Genomic DNA, 21,016 nt, shown 5'->3' on the forward strand with positions numbered 1-21,016 from the left:
CTGAGTAGTGGGATCGGGAAACGGTCATAGCAGAACAAATTGAGTTCCCAGTAGCTTTCCAGACGTGTCCCCTACGGAGTCTGGCAAAAGCAAGAGATGTTTTGGCATACGAGGAAAAATCCGTTGTGTCAAGAGTATCTGTGTGAGTTCTAGTAATCGGCGTGTTTGCTTGGAGAGAAATAATTCTAAAATACTCGAAATGCAACGCATTTCCTTCCCTGTTTCTGCGTAGTACTAGAGGTGGTAGTTCTGTTTGTACATGCATCTTCAGTATTACCGTATTCCAGCAGTAATGGTGCGCTCTTCCAAAAACAAGCCACCCCAGGTCCGGGGTTTTATTTTTGTTACTGTGAATAGTCTTAAGCAGTTCATGATTACTTTTGTTTTGAAAAGATCTTTTTCTGTGGAACTTTGTACAGGGTCCTTAAAGTGCCGTTGTATGGCAGTTCTCACTCGTGTGTGAGTGAGGTGTCTTTTTGAGGCCTACTGTGGTTATTTTACTTTGCGTAGGAACTGCTTGGGATTGACAGATGCTGTGAAATGTTGGTGTCTGGCAGATGCTGACTGTGCCAGGACTAATGCTTCATTACCTTGTTAATACCATTTACTCCTGTTAGTTCATAGTGCTCGTTAAATGAAGGAAATTATGTATGACGGCTGAAGGTGACCATTTTGTTTTCAAAGTGAAAAGTTCTTGTACCAAAACCTGTGTTCTTTCCTGCTCTGGTAGTCAATGTGAGCTTTGCAAAAGAGCATTTGTCATTTTTCCCAAAGACTTGAGCAAATTGTAATGGCTTAAAAATTAATCACTGTTTCTGTTTGAAGTACATGTGAAAAATAAAGCAAGTGCCAGAGAACTAAAACAAGCAAAGCAACATAGAAGGTGACTGGAGTTTAAACAATGATAATTGAGGTTTTGTATACAAAATTGGTATGCAAAATAGAATTTTTGAGGGTTTTACTAATGTGGACAGGAAACTCAAAGCCCAGAATGTCAGATGTTTTTTCTAGCTCACAGAAATCTTGTGTTAGATAATATTCACAACAGGCTTAATTGACTCTTTTATAGGAGTGTAGTGAGGATTTATGAATACTCTCTCGCCCACTGAAATTATCTGTGTGTCCTGAAAGGAGGAGAGGGCAGAGAATTCAGGAATGCTGTTTCCAATCTGGTATCAGCCATACAGACTTCCTTTGTGCTTCCTTGTCTTGTCTCTGAAATGGAAAGTTTTTACCTAAACTTGGTCCCCTCTGCCTCTCACTTGACTTTAGCTTGTAGGCACATCGGTGGGGGGAAAACCAAAACCAGACAAACCACAAACACAGGAGAAAGAGGAAACAAGTGCAAGGGCAAGTAATCATTCAGCACGGAATTTCTGCAGAGGCGTATTCCTGAAGGTAGGAGTTCAAACTGAATGTTAATATTCAAGGGCCTGCCAGCCTTATCAAGTTAACAAGTTAACAAGTTAAGTTGACATTAACTTAACTTGTCCTTTGTCACAGGTCTCTGAATTTTACTTTGAACAAGGATATTCAAAATAATAAAGACTGTAACTTAAAGTGCAAAACTAGTTAGATTATGGCTAAAACACTAGAAAGAATTTCTTTATTTACATTCTACAGAGGAGAAGTCTAGTGGGGTTATTTTTTTCATATTCAAGCACCCTGATTCAAAATTTGAATTCTCTTTATTATTCAGGAGTGCGGTGTAAGCTTCTGTGAACTGCTCAGAAATGGAATACAGCTGTCAAAACCTTCCCATTCACCAAGGTTTTAACTTGAGAATGTTCACAGAACAAAATTACTTAAAACAGTCACATTTCAGTGATCATACCAACACGTATTTTTTACCCAACTAGAATCTCAACACGAAAAGCTGAGTGTACGTGCACTCTACTGTTGCAGTCTTTCACTGACATCGGTTAATCTGAACAAGTACAAGTACTTTGGGAAGGATTAAAAATCTAGTATTCAGAACTTTTGTTCTGTTTAATTGGTTGTTAAGGGTTTGAGGTTGTAAAATGTGTGTTAATACTAACCTCTTCTGATAAAGTTATAAGGGAAATAAGAGGTTTAATTATTTAGAAAAGTGATTGGAAAAGTCATAGAAGCTTTGTCTTAAGAAAGGTAGATCACCTGAAATTGTCTTTTGGGGACAGGGTGGTGTGTTGTTTTTTTTCTTACACGCTAATTTATCAAGTTGTAATTCTCCTCTGGCTTTGTAAGTGTCCCGAGAAAATGCTTCAGTCTGCGTAGCATTGTCACTAGCCTTTTTACAAAACTTACATTCTTATAAAACTTCTTGTGAGCTTTGGACCTTAATTTTGCGCTTGTCTTGGTGCCCTTGACTCCCTGTTAAGCCTCCTCTCTCCTCCTTCGGCAACTGTTACTGTCAGAGAAGACTCATGGCAGAAACACAGTGCGCTGAGTAACATTTCCCTTATTCAGGTTTCACAGACCTGTTGAGAATTCCAGTTTCCCTCTGTGCATGTGATTTGATTCTCTCAGGTCTATGGAGAAATCCATCTTCATAAAAGAGGCTCTTTAGAATTTTTAAAGGACAGAAACCAGTTTTCCTAGTTCTCTACAGCTTGGTAATCCCCATTTCACAGCTCTGTGAAAAGATGCCTGTCTTATCAAGGAAGAGAAACTTGGATCTTTTGTACATCTGGAAGTTCTTGTTTCTGCATGGAAAAAAAGAATGGTGGAAAACATGTGAATCTTCGCATGCAAGAAAATTTCTGCATCTATTTAATAAATGGTTTCCTAAACTTGGGATCTGCCCCCAACTCCAAGCACCCCAAATGGATGGTAGCTCTTGACATCTGTCATTCTACCCCTAGCTGTTCAAAACATCCAAACCCCATCTGCTTCGTGAGCAGTTGGCCTGAGGGTCCCTTTACACATCAGGAAAACTTCTGATTTTTCTTTTCTCTTCTCTGGTATTCTAATAAATCAAAACCTTTAGGAACTAAAAGACCTTTAAGGACTTTTACTTCCTTAAAGAGATCACAGTACAGCAGTGTTGCAGCTGGTCCCATCCAAGTCCAGGACTCTGGGACCCAAAATGTCATTAGGCAATGGGGCAAAGTCATTTTTGTACGAGTTTCTTACACCACTGACACAACCTGCTTTAGCAAAGACTGAAGCTGCCCTCGCTTTTTAGGGCACTCACAGCCCCACTTTTGTGGTCTTCTGTGGAACACTGAGCTCAGTTTGAGCCTGCTCAAGCCAGAAGCAGTTCTGACCGCCGACGCCTTCCTGACCTTGCAGAGCGGGTGTGTTGTGTGTGCCTCTCTTCTGGGGGAGAGAAGAGTCTGTACAAAGTCTCTGGGGCTGGTGTGTGCTGTGATATGCAAGTGTATCTGGTTAAACTTGCATGAAATTCAGCAGCACAGAACTCCAGAGTTCTTCAGGGACAGAGCGACAGTGAAAACCCTGGGCTTGAAAAACATCCGGCATTTATCTTTGGGAAGATCTTATCCAGACTGTACTGCACAGGCTTCTCCACCTTGAATTTTTAAGAACGTGCTTTCCTTAGGAAAATGTGAGACATTTAATATTTAACCACTGCAGCCCTCAGAGGTGTTTGTCTGAGTTACCAGTTAGTGGCAGGTGAAGCTGGTGCTCAAAACTTCTTCACACGTTTTGTGTTGGCTTCTCCAGGATGAAACAGAAGTGGTTTGGGAAGAGGTCTCTCCCCCCCAGCAGGCTGCACTAACCACAGGGTTGCGTTCGGGCTGCCTCTTGGCCCGGGCTTGCCCTGCCTGGGGCTCTTGCGTGACTGGCTGCATGGTGGCCCGGCTGTGGCATGAGAGTTGGGGAGCGCTCCTGCTGCAGTAACCGCTGCCTGGTAAAAAGGGAAACCACTGCGATCCTGTCGAGAATCCCAGTGCAAATCAGACCGTGAAGATCCGTTTAGTCAGACCAGTACCAAGGCCTCGTGCTTCTCCAGTGAATGAGGCGGATCTCGGCCTTTCCTCTGCCCACCTGCTCTGTCACAGCAGAGCACACAGGGTTGGTTCCTGTCTGGGTCTTGAACCACAAACCTCCGCTCAAGCACATGGGGAGCAACCTGCTTTGTAACAGAAGCATCTTGCAATTTGATTTACTTTGTATTTCTGGAAGATGTCTTAATGTTCAGTAGTATGTTGCTTGAGTCGCACCTTGAGACCAGCTATTTATGTGGCTCCCGAGGTTTCACCCAAAGGAGTGAGTGGTTAGGTCCCTCTACTGCAGCCGGGGCTGGTGAGATGCAAAAGCAGGCACGGTGGCTGCAAAGAATCCATTCTCCTTGTGGTGGGCTGTGTGGGGCAAATAGGAAATTGCTGTGGACCACAAGGCATCTAGAAAGGTTCCTTACTTCGCATACCTTAAGCTAACAGAGAGCCAGCTCCAGTCTGAAAGCTCTCTGGTGCCGACGCTCATTTTTCTAAGTGGTCTTAATTCCTCATACCCACTTAGGCACCACAGAAATCCAAGTGTCTCAGCGTGGCTTAACGTTATATCTGAGTTTTAAATCTAAGCTAATAATTTTTTGAGATGCAAACCCTAGAAGTGAGGAAGAAAGAGGCAAGACAGGATGCAGGAATATTTTTACCTTAAGGTTGACAGATGACCAAATCACAGCATTGACTGCATCTCAGAATGGTTGCAACTCACATCGGTGGGCAAGTGCTTCAGACCAGCCCTACCAGCTAGCGGGACAAAAAAGGGAAAGCGGCAGATGTAGGGACGGGGCTGGCTGAAGAAAAGGTGAAGAGTAAGCACATTAAGCTTGCACTTTGTGTCGCTGTAATGACAATCAAGCAAACTGCCAACATCTTGGGACACAGCTGGGTGCCAGGCCCACTAGCAATTACATTACCCAGACATTTCTGGCACATGTGATTTCAATTCTACTAATGCAAAGAGCATCCTTAAGCCTCTGCTCCTTTATTACCTGGCTTGTGTCTTCTTATGGGTGAAAAATTACATGAAGTAGAGCTGAACGGAGGCACTCAAGGTGAGACAGCAGCAAAGCCTAAAGGCTCATCTCCAGCTGCAGCCACAGCTCTGTCCATCCGCCCTGATTTAGCTTCCCTACGTGCTGCAGCTGGAGCATTTTTAGACAACTGTTGTTCTACTGGGGCTAAGCCTGTGTGGAATGCATACTTTAAATATCTCTTCCTGTTTTTGGAACTTGATCTTCCACCAGAAAAGCTGTAGCTCTGTCTTCATAAAAACTGTTTTGCTGCTCAATTGGTATCGTGCCTAACCTGTAAAACTTGGCCAGGAATTGCAACTGTGAACTGCAGGCAGCAGAGAAGCGAGACTGGAGGGACGGTAAATGCAATACTGGCTTGGCTTCTGGTGCCTCTAGAGCGGTAAGGCTGGAATTGCTGTCACTGAGTCACAAGTTTGGGTTTGGTGGGTTTTGGTTTGCCTTTTTTTTTTTTTTTTTTTTAACTTGATTGGTTTCTATTCCAGCAAATTATTGTAATTTTGTTTTCCTCAGTCTTTCTCTGCACAAGAATCCTGCAAAACAGCATCTGATCTTTATGATGGTACAGGATGTGTTTTGTTCCCATGATGGGGGAGGCGGGGGGGGGGGGGGAAGGTAAGAAAAAGTTTTCTAATTTTTGAGAAGTTACATATTTAGTCCAGGACAATAAAAAGGTTGACTTTAGCAATCTTAACATACCATTGCCCAGAACAGATAAAGACTTGAGGGAGAAAAACCTAGTTCAGCACCACTTCATGTAACATTCCCAGAAAAGTGTGTGGATTTACGTTGCTTTCCAACCACCTGACACCCCACTGACGCTGTCAGGTCACAGGTGTTTTTTCACAGTTCAGCCCATGACACGAGGTGATGTGCCTGTTCCTTAAGGGAAAAAGTAGACAAGCACATGTATAGTGGGAGCCTTGCTCCTTCCCTGCTGGACAGACCCTCATTGCCCAGAAGATGACTGCAGAGAATTCGAATGTGAGCCAGATAGAATGCAAAGTAATTGCAAATGCTCCTTTTTGAGGAACTTCCTCACCAGCTCACTGATAACTTTAAACCTTTTTCATGTAATGAATGTATGGAGAGACTCTCCCACTGCACAGATAACCTTTCGACCACCAGGTAGGAATATGCTGTCTTGCAGGAAATTCTCTCTATTCAAGTAACGGCCAAAGTACCACCTCAACCTCTCCATTGCTTCTTCCTCAAAGAGTTGTTACCTTCAGACCTAGCTAGCCCATTTAAATGCTAGAAACTTTGTTCACTACAGTCTGGGCACCAAGCACTTACTTGAAGGAAGGCTCTCCAGACACCAAGTGCTTTTCTGTCCTTCTGTCTTTTCATTTCTATTATTCAAAGTTGCTTTGCCTTTTGATGCTGTCTGGGCTGGAAGGGAAGTGGGGCTCCTAGAAAAAAATAAATTCTTTCCATTTTTCCTATTTAGGTCCTAAAGTTATTCTTCTGTTATTGCAGTGGCAAGGTAGGGGATAAACAGGCACCTTCTCTTGCATTGATGTGGCCATGGTTTGTGAGGCCTTTGTGACAGGCTATTCCTAAACACCTTCAGAAAACACAACCTGTTATGTTCCCCCTATAATGAAATTTTAATTGGGTTGAAGAATAACAGTTAAATTACCAACTAAATCTATTCCTACTATATTTCTACTATATTTTATCTATAGAGAAACAACTTGATTAGTTAAGTTTTAAAAATATCTTTTTCTTAGATTAAATTTGTATTTCTTGTCTAGGTCAGTAGTTATGTGAATTTTCAACTGGGCATACCTGACATGTTGCACAGGTTTAAATCCTTCAACAAACAAAACCTCAAGCCTGGCCGCTTAGTTCCCACATGATTTACTTTCCACCAGTGCTGTCTTGAAATCGCTACTGTAATTTTTGCCAACCCCTCATCAACTTTGTACAGCCTTAAAATTGACAAAGTCAGTCAGTCCCCAGGGCAAAAAGGGCACCGGGGAGACCCTGAGATGACAGGAGAAAGGAAGAACATCAAGTGGCAACACAAGCAATGGAGAAGGGAAAGCAGTAGTGCCAAATCCCGATGTTTTTTCTTTAGCTTCTGCCTAGCCAAGGCACAGGACTTCAAAGTACTTTATGCACTAGAAAAATGGATTATCCTTGTCTCCCTGCATGCCCCAGGATGCTGCATGTAAACTCCTGATACGCATGCTTTTCATGGGCCCCGGGCTCAAAACCACTGCTCGAGACAGCTCTCAAGCAACAAGTCAAAGTATTCCAGCCAACGTGCTCTGCTTAAAAGCCAACACCACTCCACTCCTCTGCTCTGTCTGACACAAGTGTAGGAGATGCTACATGATTTTCCTTGACTACAGAATTATACGATGGTTTGGGTTGGAAGGGACCTTTGGACCTTTACAGGTCGTCCAGTCCAACCCCCCCTGCAATGAGCAGGGACATCTTCAACTAGATCAGGTTGCTCAGAGCCCCGTCCAACCTGAATTGAACACTTCCAGGGATGGGGCATCTATCACCTGCCTGGGCAACCCATTCCAGTGCTTCACCACCCTCATCGCAAAAAAAAAAAAAAAAGTTTTCCTTATATGTAGACTAAATCTACCCTCTTTTAGTTTACCCCTTGTCTATCACTACAGGCTTTGTCAATGAAGAAGAGACATAATGACTTGTCAGCTGGCTAATAATATTGCATAGTGGGCCGCTATTTGTCCTGTATGTTGTTGATTTTATCCACAGCAGAAAGCAGGAGTCTGTATCATCACATGCTGTAGTTCCTGCATTTTTCAAATTGTTTCTGAGCCATTTTTGCTTTTGGCTTGTGCCTACAGGAGAAAGTATTTTCTGAAGTTTTCCATTTGAAAAGTGTAACTTTTGACATGTTACTGAAAAAAAAAAATGAAAAATAAGCAACGCTATTGAACCATACCTTGTTGAGTAACATTTCCCCCTTTTTTTTCCCCATGGTACTGCCCTTTACAGAGATGTGCTTGATAATTGAGAAGAGACGCTAGAACATCTCCTGTTGCTCAGTAGGACTCAACGTCTTGCTGCTGCTGAGTTTCTCCTGTTGCCTGTAACGTCCCTATTGCTTTAACGTCTCTGGGTCGTTTGCAGTTCGAGCCTCTCCTGCCTGCTCCCGCTCCCATTTGGGTGTCATCAACAAATCTGATTGCCCTTGAATTTACACCAAAGAAATCCCTGACAAAGAGGAGACTCACTGACAGGCTTCGACCCTGGTGCAACAGGTGGGCAGCCACAGGCCCGGAGGGAGGGCTCTGCTCTCAAAACTACGCAGGGGCCTGTTGTTTCAGCTACACCTTCATCCATCTGGGACAAAACCAGACCCAGGGACCACTTGTAAGCGCTCTCTGAAATACCAGTTGGGTGGCTAGAGGTAAGCTGTGAGGCTGGGTTAAGAGTTTATGTTAAAATGTGATGCCTTTTCTGTGAACTTCGCACTAGAGAATTAGGTTAAAGGTGCTTGACCATCTTCAGAGGAAAAAAAAAAAAAAGACATAAGTAAGGGAGTTTCAAATATCATTTACTTAACCTGCGAGCACACACACTTCTTGTTTCTTTCTTGATAATCTCCTTTAAAAGGATAAGGGTGCAAAGTCCACCCAGGTGTTTCTTTCGTTGCGCTTTGAGAATGAGAACGCCCGCCCCCACCCACGGACGGGGAGGACGGCCCCCAGTCCGGCTGAAGGGGGGACACCCTCGCCCAGGCGGCAGCCTCGGCGCCCTGGGCCCGGTTTGAGGCGTTACGGCGCTGCTGGCGCCCGCGGCCCGTCCCGCCGCTCCCCTCAGCGCCACAAGATGGCCGCCGGCACAGCTACCTGCCGCCGCCCCGCCCCCCGCCCCGCCCCCCGCGCCGCCCCCCGCGCTCGGCCCCGCCCCCGCCCGCCGCCGCTCGGGGAGTGGGACGCGCCGCCCCGCCGAGGGGCTGCCCGCGCGGTGCGGCGGGGCCGGGAGCGTGGCGGCGCCGGGGCGAGGGCTGAGGGCGGGAGGGCTGCGGGGCTGTCCCGGGCCGCGCCGACCCCTGGGAGCGGGCAGCCCGCCCCGCCGCCTCACCTGCCCGCTGGTCGGCTTCGCGCCCCCGGCTCTGTGCTGGGATTACCGGCCCGCGGGCTCGGCGGCTTCCCCCGGCTGCGATGGGCGCTGCCGGCACGGGGCGGGCTGCGGCTCGGCCGTGCGCTCGGCTCCCGGCGGGGGTGAAGGCGCAGCCCCTTTCTGAGGGGGTTGCGGGTACTTCAGCGTATGCGCAAAAGTATTTTGATTCCGTGGGGTTTCAGCTTTGATCCAGGCTGCCTCATCTACCCAGGCTGCCGCATCCTCCCGGCGCGCTGCGCGCTCGGAAGCAGGAGGGACGCGCGCAGGGCTGGGGTGGGGGCTGCGGTGGGGGCTGGGCTGGGCTCAGGGCTGGGCTCAGGGCCGGTTTGGGGTCAGGGCCGGGGTCAGGGCTGGCCTGGGGCACAGCGCATCGCTCCGCGGGGCCGCCCCGCTCCCCATCCCCGCCGGGTGCGGATGGCTGCTGTGTCGGAGTGGTACCTGACCCCACGTTATGCACGGGTAAACAGCAAGTACTCCTGGTGTACAGCTACTGATAACGTTTAAAATTGGGAGGAGGGTTTTTTCTTTGCTGTTGGCGCTAAAGCAGGTAACGCAGAAGGGAGAAATGAAGCTTGTGTTAATGCTTCGTTGCACACACAGATTTTTTCATATTCCTGGCAATATTCTTCGGGCCTCCTTCATAACTGCCTTGTGATCTCTGCTACCTTTGCTAGGCAGTTTTCACAAATTAATTTACTGCATACACAGGTACTGTATTTATTACATCACCCAAATTACCTTGTAAACTATGTAAACTAGGATAGCAGGAACTAGAAGGGATTCAGAAACAATGGAGACGATTGCTTGTGCTTGCAAGCTGAGTGCTCTACTAGAGAGCAGTGGCTGTAGTAGCTGCTACAGGACAGAGAGGGGTGGCTGTAGGTGACGGGCTGCACGCTGCAGTAACCCTGTACGCTCTGAGGGTGTTTGTGTAAAAGATACAACTCTCAAATTTCAGCAGGTCTTAGTTCTGTTTTGAAAAACCCTTGTAGATGTAGAAAGACAGCCAGTGTGCTCCTTAGCTGAAGGTCAGTATCTTAATTTGATGGTCAAGGAGGGAAGAGGAATTAATATCTTGATGCTTTGGTCAGGTATGGCAGGTGCCTGTCGGAATGAATGGTGGAGTCAAATCCTCTTCTAGTCTAGTGGTGGGACTGTGGCACGCTTTGTTATTGCCTTAGTATGATGTTACGCGTGCCTTTGGTCTGAAAGAAAAATCCTTCAGTCCTCTCATATGTGCAATAATCACCGAATCTAAATAGATATCAATCTGATACGTTAGACATGTTTAATAAGCTTAATTGCACAATAAAGCAGCATGATGAATTTTGTTCATGGAAAGCAGCATTTTATTGCAAATTGGACCCATACAACTTCCTGCTTCCTCCTTTTTTTTTTTTTTTTTTTTTATTTCCAGATGAAAGAGATGTCTGTATAACACTTATCCAGGTTTTTGTTTTGTCTTGTGAAGCTGCCTTCTTTAGTATTCTATTAGTTTGCATAAGTATGCTCAACTTTAATGCAGTTTGGCCTAATTTATGTGTGCTCTGGCTGTAATTGAAATGTGCGTGTACAGATCGTATGTCATCTTGTGAACCAACAGAACAACCTGAAGGAAGCTTTTAAGTACTACACGGCTAGCCAAGTTGATGGCTATGTTTTTTGTCTCTCCTTTTTTTCTTTTCTTCCTATTTTCAGAGTGGAGAGCAGGAAGTTTCTTTGAAGAAACCTGTTGGAATGCCTCACATCAATGCAGCTGCAGCTCTGCGGATCTGCGTGCTGCTGTCTGTGCTTCCTGCACAATATTTCATATCCCAGTGGTACGGAACAGACTCTGCGCAGTGCATCCAAATAACAGAAAAGTTGTAAGTCTCTGCTTCCCTGCTGTATTTATTGATAAGGGAGTTCATTCTCATCTGCAACAACACGTTGTCCTGGAAAGATGGAGTGTGGGTGGGACGCGTTGGCCATTCCTACATGAAAACAACATACCTTTTTGTGCCTTAATGTGACTGTATTTAGTCGTTTAAAGATGTCCTTCAAAATTTGAACAACCACCAATTGTTTTCTTCACATAAAAACCTGTGTATAATCTGCACGAGGGCTCCACTTTGCCTTAATTTCATTCTGCTTTTGGACATTATGATATATGTTGCTATGGGTTATGTCCCTTTAAAAAGGGAGAAATGAAATGTTTGATTAGTAAGATTATTTCTAACTTTCCATTACCTTTTGACGCTTGCTGTTGAGATAGATTTTTTTTTTGCATAGTGTGAGTCAGTACAGAGTTCTTAACCAACAAAGATTCATTACTAGTAAATCACTTAAGGCAGTCACAAAATGAAGTAAGTAGTGCTGTTTTTTATCTGAATTAAAAAGTTATGTATTGACAGGGTTGCACGCATCTATTCCAAATCTAAAGTGGAGAATACTGCATCAGGTCTAAATGTTTGATAGTGGTAACCATTGCCAAATGTTGGTATCTTGAAGGTGAACCATGCGAAGAGAGACTTCGGTGGCTTAGTTTTAGCAGTGCAGCCTGTGTAGCATGTTGGTTGTATGGTTCATCTGTAGATCTCAAATACGTGATGTAATGAGAGCAAAAGACTGGCCTGACGAAAACAGAGCTAAGTCTGACTTTGTGCATAAAGACCCAGATTTAAATAATTTTCAGGTTTCATGGTTTGAGTCAACTACTAACTGTTTAGAGTTATGCAGAAATGTTTAGGCTGTAGTCTTTTGATTACATGCACCGTTTTTGACATCTCATGCTCGCTATTCTCAAGTAACAGTTGAAACTGCAGAATCTGTTGCAATTTAGCAATTCCTATGGTCCGAATACAGAAAGTAAGCAACCTTGTAATGAAAAATGACATTTTCCAAAAGTTACATACAGTTTACTGGTACAAGTGATGATTGAAAGAATATTCATTTGCAGTCTTGATATTAATCGTGAGAACTTGTTCTTGGTCACTGAGTCTTTTTTTCCTGTTTGCTACAGAAGCAAAGCCTTAAAGTTTTAAATAATAAAAAGAATATAAAAATACTAGAGAAGGTTTTTAAAACAACGCGATGATAATTTTTACTACTAATGAATAATTGCCTCTTGGAGCAGCTTTACGAAATCTTAATTGAGTCTGGATATGTGTGCAGATCGTTTAAAGCTGTGGCTATCAAAGACAAGGCAGGGTGTTACATACTGTCTACACTTGAGGCCATGTCTGAAATTTATTCTTAACAGGAAGGTATGCTGTAGGGGTACACTAAGTAATGAAGATGAAGTGTCTCTCATTTGCTTGTTGAGAATTATTTGGGACTTTCTACCAGTTTTAAGAAAACCGTGTGCCTATATTCTACACAAACATGCAATTTGAACTCCATGCAAAACTAAATGTAAATCATGGCAGTAATTCTATACATGTTATCCTCTACTTCAAATTTATCTGATTGTGAAGTCAGGACAATTCACCATATTAATGATTGTGAGGAGCTACATGTTTGTGGGATCAGATCCTACAACATGGGATGGACATCTTACGCTGTCTGTGGTAGTTCAAGAAAACTTGAACTGGAAAACACAGACAGGAAACTTGCGGGTTTAGGAAGAAGGGAAAACTCGATTATTGAACATTTGACAATGAGCTGGTCTAGAAAAGGTAAAATTACATCCATTTACGTATATGACAATTTAAGAAGACTGTTGCTTGGACTTGTTTGGGAAGGTTAAAGGGCTTGTTTGTGAGATTTAATTCTTGTACAGTAGAAATACTGCAAAGGTTTTACCTTGTCTGGACCTTCAAATATCCTTTATTGTTGATCCATGTACAACAATTGAGGGTCTCAGGCCCTCTGAACTGTGGAAGGTTCAGACTTAGTTTTGCCCCCAAGAAAACCCAGGGTAATGGTGTATGAAGGGAAACAGAAACTGCGTTTCTCAGACTCACTATAAATTGCTTTGCAACTTTGTGGAAAGCTCCAGGAATATCTAAAGATAAACCCTTCAAAGACCAAACGATCCTTTGATTATCTGTATACAGTTTGAGCTGATATGTCTTCTGAGTGCCTTACAGTATAAAGAATTGGTTATCCTAAAAATACAGTGACATTTGAGAGCTTCCAAACCTACCATTATTAGCTGCTGTTTTCAACAATGTAATCTGACAAGTCAGGATATTTGCCCATTCCTGTTTGCATTAAAAGGTATCTGTCAGCCTTAAGTCTTCCTACAGATTTGAGCAAAACCAAGAGCTGTTAAAGAAGTATTCTTTGCACAGCTGTGGAACCTGCTCTTACTTTCTTCCAGGCAGGCTGAAGGGAGTAAGACTCAAAGAGGGAAGGCGGTGAACACCATAAAAGAGGAAGGAGACTAGGCCAACCTATAGTTCTTTGGCATCAATGGGCCGCTGACTGGTACGGATGGAGAATGTTAACCCAAATACATCTGTTCATAGACTACTCCTGTTACGTTGCCAGCAGAAGGAATATCTGAAAGCTCGCCCCCAGTAAATGTTCGGTTTGCTTAGTTTCTTTACACATATTTGCAAGAGCAATGAAAAACAGAGGCCATTTCCCCTTTCTAAAGATGTCCTTCTCCTAGCCTTCACCCTTTACATTCAGATGAAATTCAGTGCAGTGCAGAAGGAAAAGCTACACTTACTGCAGCTTTAAGCTGGGACTCATTGCCAGATACCTTGGCCATACCAGTGTTAACCAATATGTAAGGATTTTACAAAAGATACTGAAGAATCACTCTGTTAGAGTTCAGAATAATATTTGCTCACCTGTATAAAATAAATAGGTTTCCTCTGATATAAAAATTCTAATGCAACTGTAGAGTTACACATCCAAAGAAATTAGATTCATACTCTTCTGTTGGAACAAATCCCTTTGTCTTGTGTATACCTTAAAAGTGCTTTTAATGGAAACCTCTTATCTGGGCTTCAAATTTTGAAGAATTTTGTATCAAAAGCTTTGCAGTATCCCTCTTTTCATACGAATGCTTAAAATAGTAGTAATCAGAAGGTCAGTTATCCTAAAACTTAGTTTCTAAAGAACTTGTTTGAATGTCGGGTTATTAGTTTTACATTTTAGGAATTGCTTTGACAGAGAAAATTCCAAGTGGCAACAGTGAAGCAGAAACCCATTTTTGTTTTGCAGGTGTTTTTTTGGATTTTGCTTGTGATATTGTTGTCTATAAGGTCAGAAGGTCTTTCATAGTGGATTTCCATACTTACTTTGTAAATGGTAGTCTTTTTTTTTTTCCTGCTTTCTCAACATTATTGATAATGTTCAGTAAGCAAAACAGAAAATGTAAAACCCAAGACCTTTTCACCCTGTGTTGTGTAACAGTATCAATATGATATACTGTACGTGTGTATCTATTTTATTGAAGAGATCTGAGTGCCTATGCTATATGAAACAGTCATATGGCTTTTACCTGATTCAAATGAACTGACGTAGATCAACTTGATAAAAGGAGAAAGCAAGAGTTTTTCAGTCTGCTGGAAAAAAATTCCCTGCAATCAGACTGAATAGAAGAATTCTGTGACCTAAACTGGAAAAAACTGTTGGCAAAATTAGTTAGCATACTTAAGCACTGTAAAATACTGTATGTAAGCCTTAAGTAATTGTCAGTATGTACACGTGTTTGTGCTTTCCAAAACTCTGTTAAGACCTCTATGTCATATCGAAGGCATACAAATAGAAAAATGCCTTCCTTAGTGGATGCTGCTTTGTCAGAGATCATAGTAATATTCTGAGGGAAAAAGCAAAGTACCTGTTCCCTTGTTTACTTCACACCTGTTAATCTAACTGCCAGTTCTCTCCTACCAGAAGTCAGAAGATTTTCTGTTTAAACATTTAATGCACTTGATCAAACACTTTGCTAAGTCTCTTTCTTTTAGAATCAATTCATGTTCACAGTCCAGAGCCTGAATATATTCAGATCAGTGTGGGACAAGTAATAGGTAACAAAAGATTTGGCTATGCAGGAATCATTGTTGGATGGGACATCAAAGCTAACTCTCCAGAAAAATGGCTACAACACAAATATCCTCCAGCAAACCAGGTTTGAATTTATTATAATCTTGCTTTATTAATACATACACAGAATAACTCAGGTTAAAAAACCCCTCAGAAACACTACAGACAGACTGCCTGCTAACCTAATGGAAAATACTGAAGAATCCCGTATCACCTGTGCAGCTGAGTGGTACCTCCTTTGTTTCTGTGCTGCTCTCCCATCAGAGCTTTGTTTTTGCACCACTGATGAGTTAAGCTTCGCTGGTCAGGGTTGTACCAGACATGTCTCGAATTAAAATTACTCACTTTTAATACGCAGTGTTGTATTTAAAGTAGCAGTGTCAACCTGTACTGTTTGGATGGATTTGTCATGGTGTGTTACTAAAGGTGAGAGGCTGTTAAATCTTTGATCATCCCTAAATGGTATAATCTTCATCGCACCTAAGAAATGCAAGTAATCCTCCGTGTTTAATCAGTTTCAGTTAGAAAGCAATGTTTTGGGGCGTCTGTATACCTGGAATGTAAATCTATTTAAAAACGTATTTTAGTTAGAATTCTTGAAGCTTTTGAAATTCTCTAGCCTAAATCCTTGTATGTAAAAATCAGATGCTAAATCTTTGTTGACAGTGCTGGTCTGATAATACAGTGCTGCATACCCTGTGGGTTGGCTGCTGACATGCTGCTTAAGTGGCAGGAAGGCACTAATCATTTAGTCAAAGAGGACTGAAAATGAGAAAAAATTAGAAACTCTGCCTGTAGCAGAGAATTCATGTTCAGCTGTGAGCAGACATTCAATCCTGTTTTGTGCATTTTGTTCCTTCCCCGCTGTAATTTTATCCACCTGCCACTCAGCTTCAGCTTCTAAAACACCTGCATCCTTGCTTGCTTTTCTCCTCTCAGTATTGTCACCAACTGAACACCCATGAATTTCCCATCAGGCATTCTGATTCTTTTTATGTACCGTATATTGTTCTGTTCTCCTAGTGACCTTGTGTTCATCTTTATTATTCTAATTTCAATAGTGATGACATGTGGTTTAAGTGTGTGTCTTTTGTTTTTGTTTTTTTTTAACTTGCCTTTGCTTATCATGTTACATGTGTCAGCTATGCAAAATGCCTTCTGACCTTTACAAGGCAATTACTAAGCTTGGTCCTTGCAAATTCTCTCTCAGCATTAGCCAGGCTTTCAGCCCAACTTTTCCTTGCCTTTCTCTGACTTTCAGTTCTTTACTAAATTGCTGAGCAGAGGCCACTGCCTGTCACATTGATCAATACTAACTGCTTCATAAACTCCAGTTATCTGTCTGTATTCATCCATCCATCGCTACTTTGTGTTTAGATTGTGGGCTACCTTGGGCAGGAACGTTTATGGATAATAGTGAGCATGGCAGAACCCTGGACCATGATTTGTTTTGATAGGCACTGTAAAAAAGAAGCTACACTTCTTTCTTGGCTGGAAGATTTTTATATATACATAAAAGTTGCCTTAGCTCTGTCCAGGATCGAGACCAAGATTGTCAGAGGTGGTATTGTGTTCTGAATTTGCCTGTTTCTCTCTGGTGTTCTGTTGCTGCTTGTGACGGAAGAAGGGTGACTAACAAATTGTTGTGGAACCTCTATACAAGAAGCGGGGATATTCCAAGTCATGTTTTGTGCAAGATCTATGGGAGAAAAGGTTAATTAAAATCGTGACTCTCAAAAAATGTTTCGGATGTGCCAAGAACTTCATGTGTTACAGTTTTGATTGTTTTATATTTAATTTTCCAAACTGATGTTGGTAAGATCATAAAAATGAACTTGCTGTATGTATAGATTGAGTGCATTTAGGTTCTCTAAGCCTAGTGAGAGTTAACTGATTATATAATGTAATCTTTAGTCATCATCCCCCCTTGAGGCTATTTGTTTTCCTTCTCTTTTTGCAGGGTCTAAAAGACAGTCTTAGCTGTGGAATTCTAATTAACAAAGCAAATGGATTTGGCAAATCTACAGCTTACATTCCTGAGGAAGAGATAGCAATTATTATGGGATTAGAGGTAGTATTTATTTTTGATTCAGTTGCAACTTGTTTGTTATCCTGTATTTAGAAGTTAGCTGACCTTTGACTTAATAGATACCATCTATTTTGCAAAGTTAGTGAAAACTAGTAGAGAAAGCAGATAAACAAATTACTGCTGTACTTCCAAGTATGTGTTTTGGAAGACAGTAAATGACCAAACCCAGGCACTGCCTACTTCAGAATATCCAACTGCCTAATTTTGTAAGTGTTTTAGAGACTTGGCATCTGTTATGTGCAGGCTGCTGCAGACATGGACTTTTGTTTTAGGATTTCACTGGCCTATCCAAGTCATTTAATCTCTGCTGAATCTAGCAAAGTGTATTGGTTTTTCAATTCCACTCTGAAAAACCTGCGTTTCAAACAGCTCCTGCTCAGCTGCTGCCCAGACTGAATGTCTCCTCTCTGGAGACAGAACTCTGTGGGAGCCAAAAATTCTGATTTGCTTATCATGGTCTGGGTAGGTTTTGACTTCTAGTTTATGCAAGGTGCACCTCATTCTTAAACTAGTCAGAGACTAATCCAGAAAACAGCCTTCAAGCATGTATGCCACATACAAATGGCTTTCTGCAAGGGATCCAGTGCTATTGTACTGTCCTCCAACTCAGGGGGACTATAAGGATGTAGTGAGGTTATGCGGTGAGGAAATTAGAAAGGCAAAAGCGCAGCTAGAACTTAAGTTGGCCATTGCCTTCAGAGGTAACAAAAAATGTTTTAACAAATATATCAGAAACAAAAGGAGGGCCAAGGACGATCTCCATTCTTTATTGGATAGGGGGGTGGGGGAACATTGCCACAAAGGATGAGGAAAAGACAGGTACTTATTGCCTTCTTTGCTTCAGTCTTTACCAGCAAGACCAGTTACCCTCAGGGTACTCAGCCCCCTGAGCTGGAAGACAGTGACAAGGAGGAGCAGGACGAAGACCCCACAGTCCAGGAGGAAACCTGCTGCTCCACTTAAGACATGCACAAGTCTATGGGACCCAATAGGATCCACCCAAAGGTACTGAGAGAGCTGGTGGAAGAGCTCACCAAGCCATTCCCCATCATTTACAAACAGTCCTGGCTAACGAGGGAGGTCCCAGCAGACTGACATCCATCTACAAGAAGGGCAGGATCCAGGCAACTACAGCCCTGTCAGCCTGACCTCAGTGCTGGGGAAGGTTATGGACCAGGTCATCCCGAGCGCCATCACACAGCACATGCAAGACATCCAGGGGATCAGGCCCAGCCAGCTGGGGTTTATGAAAGGCAGGTCCTGCTTGACTGACCTGATCTTCTAAAACAAGGTGACCTGCTTAGTGGATGAGGGAAAGGCTGTGGATGTTGTCTACCTGGACCTTAGTAAAGCCTTTGACACCATCTCCCACAGCATTCTCCTGGAAAAACTGGCTGCTTATGGCTTGGACAGTACTGCTCTACACTGCATTAAATGCTGGATGGTTGCCCAAAGAGTGGTAGTAAATGGAGTTACCTCCAGCTGGCGGCTGGTCACAAGCGGTGTTCCCCAGGGCTCAGCACTGGGGCCAGTCCTGTTTAATGTCTTTATCAATGATCTGGATGAGGGGATCGAGTGCACCCTCGGTGAGTTTGCAGACAACACCAAGCTGGAGGGCAGTTATCGATCTGCTTGAGGGCAGGAAGGCTCTGCAGAAGGATTTGGTCAGGCTGGACTGATGGGCCAAGCCAACTGTATGAGGTTCGACAAGGTTCAGTGCCAGGTCCTGCACTTGTAACGGGCTGCCCAGGGAGGTGGTGGAATCACCATTCCTGGAGCTGTTCAAAAGATGTGTAGATGTGGTGCTTAGCGATGTGGTTTGGTAGTCCTGTGTTAATGGTTGGACTTGATGTCAAAGGTCCTTTGCAACCTAAATGATTCTATGATTCTATTGTGGATGCCTTTTAAATTGTGGATAGTGGCAGTATCTGTATTGAAAGTAACAGCAAGTAGCTGAACCGTTCATCTAACAGGAGATGCTTGGTCTAGTCAAACAGAGGAGATTCAATTGGCATCTTTTGCCTTTCAGGAGAACCCCACAAGGACTTGTCTAAGTTAGGCTGGCCTGAAGACTCTCCATGCTCTCTCTTGGAACTGTGCCATTGCACATAAAGGATCCTCTCAATCAGTGGGGCCGAACAGTATGACACCCTTGCCTCTTTTCTCTGGGAGAAGCCTTAGTTCCAGTCCTTGTTTCTGTTTTAGCCACTGGTTGTAATATAAAATGTGCTAACGTGCCTGAACCTAGGAGCAGGAACTATGCTGTCCCAGATAAGCATCACAAGTATTTAAAATTGGGTTTTGACCACTCTAACTTATGTGTCTGAAAAATGCGCCTTCTACTATGTCAGTCAGCTGGCTACCAACAGTTACCTTTATAGTCCATGGGGAGAAACAGATACCTCACCTTAAACATTTACGTTGTGTAAACTAGCCTTTTAATACCAGTTTGCTTCTGGTATTCTCCCTGCAGTTTATTAGGGGAACCGATGGTTACAGGCTCACACAATCAGGTATTTGAAAACTGTCTAGTTGAGATTAGTTACAAATGGTGAGTCATGCCTATACCTCAAGATCAAAAGAAGGTCTGTGGATTGCCTTCACTCAGCCTTTCCTATATCACAATAGGCAAAGTAATTTCCTGAAGAGTTGAGACTGATGAGAAAATGTTTACACTTGTCCTAACCCTTTCACAGTTGCCAGTTCTAACCCACTCACTGCAGGCTTTCTGCATCATGACAAGGCACGTAAGTGGGACTGCCCTTTGTGGATCTGCATCTTCAAGCTGAACGTTGTGGTACCTAAGGCCATCAACTTTGTGTGTCTTCACCATTTCTCTGACTGCTTCTTTACTGTTCCTGCTGCCTAATTGGATTAGGTAACTGATCCAGTTGGAAAAACAAAAATGGTCTATCAGCAACAAATGGGTGGCAAGTACTTCAGTAAGAAACAGTGCTGATTTTAAAACATCAATGCCAGTATAGGTCTAGTGTGTCATACCTCATGAGGTATGTTCAAGATTTGTGGAGTACTTTGAGGAATGCTGACATAAATTAGGTTAAGGTACATAGAAAATCCCACTGAAGTATCTCTATGTATAAAACGCTCTTAAAAACTAATCGGGAGCTTTCAAAAAATTAACTGTAGTGACTTTTAATGATTCTTTTAAATATCAGTTTGTATTAATTGCTAATTCTGGTGCTTATTCAACTTGAAATACTGTCTCAGGTGCATCACCCTGATAGGAAAGCCTATTTCAGTGGATATGGTGGATCAAAATACATTATGCAGCCATGGCTGGGAAAAATATCTAGCCTCATGACTGATGTACTTAAGTGTTTGTACATGTAAAGTACATTTAGAAAACATACTTCCTTTTTAAACTTGAGCAAACAGATACCAGGATAAAACTCATGTACCTTTTTTTCTATGATGAAATAAAACATTGCTAAGCATGTTTTGAGTAATTCATTTCATTATAAGCAAACATACTGCACATTCAGTTTACTGTAACTCAGGGCAGGCATTAAATTCCTTCCACATTTGGTTTAAATATAGCCTGGCTTCAGCAAGGAATAGCAAAGGTTCTGCACATCAAACATCTTGCCCTTTTACAGAGGGCAGAGGAAGAAACTAAACAGTTAAGAACTGTACTTACAATTAATTGTAACCTTAATTTTAGGGAATAGAGCTAAATAAAGGCCAACAGGAACTAAAATATTTCTGGGGAGAGCTGTTATAAGTAAATCCTTCAATACTTTGATAGCTCTCTCTACAAAAACACGCATTGCACTGCTTTCAAATGGTACATGCAAAGGAAGAGTTAATCTAAGTTTTTGCACATGGAC

At 42.8% G+C, this 21,016-nt stretch overlaps 1 long non-coding RNA gene across 1 annotated transcript; it reads left to right on the forward strand.

Moving 5' to 3' along the window:
* The first annotated feature begins 9,398 nt into the window (after positions 1–9,398).
* On the forward strand, positions 9,399–21,008 carry LOC308064158. The gene is made up of 3 exons (XR_013928261.1): positions 9,399–15,164; positions 17,040–17,150; positions 18,013–21,008. It is a non-coding gene; the product is annotated as an uncharacterized lncRNA (long non-coding RNA).
* Positions 21,009–21,016: the final 8 nt, after the last annotated feature.

The sequence above is a fragment of the Falco punctatus genome (genome assembly GCF_963210335.1).
Source record: "Falco punctatus genome assembly, chromosome: 5".
Taxonomy (NCBI): domain Eukaryota; kingdom Metazoa; phylum Chordata; class Aves; order Falconiformes; family Falconidae; genus Falco; species Falco punctatus.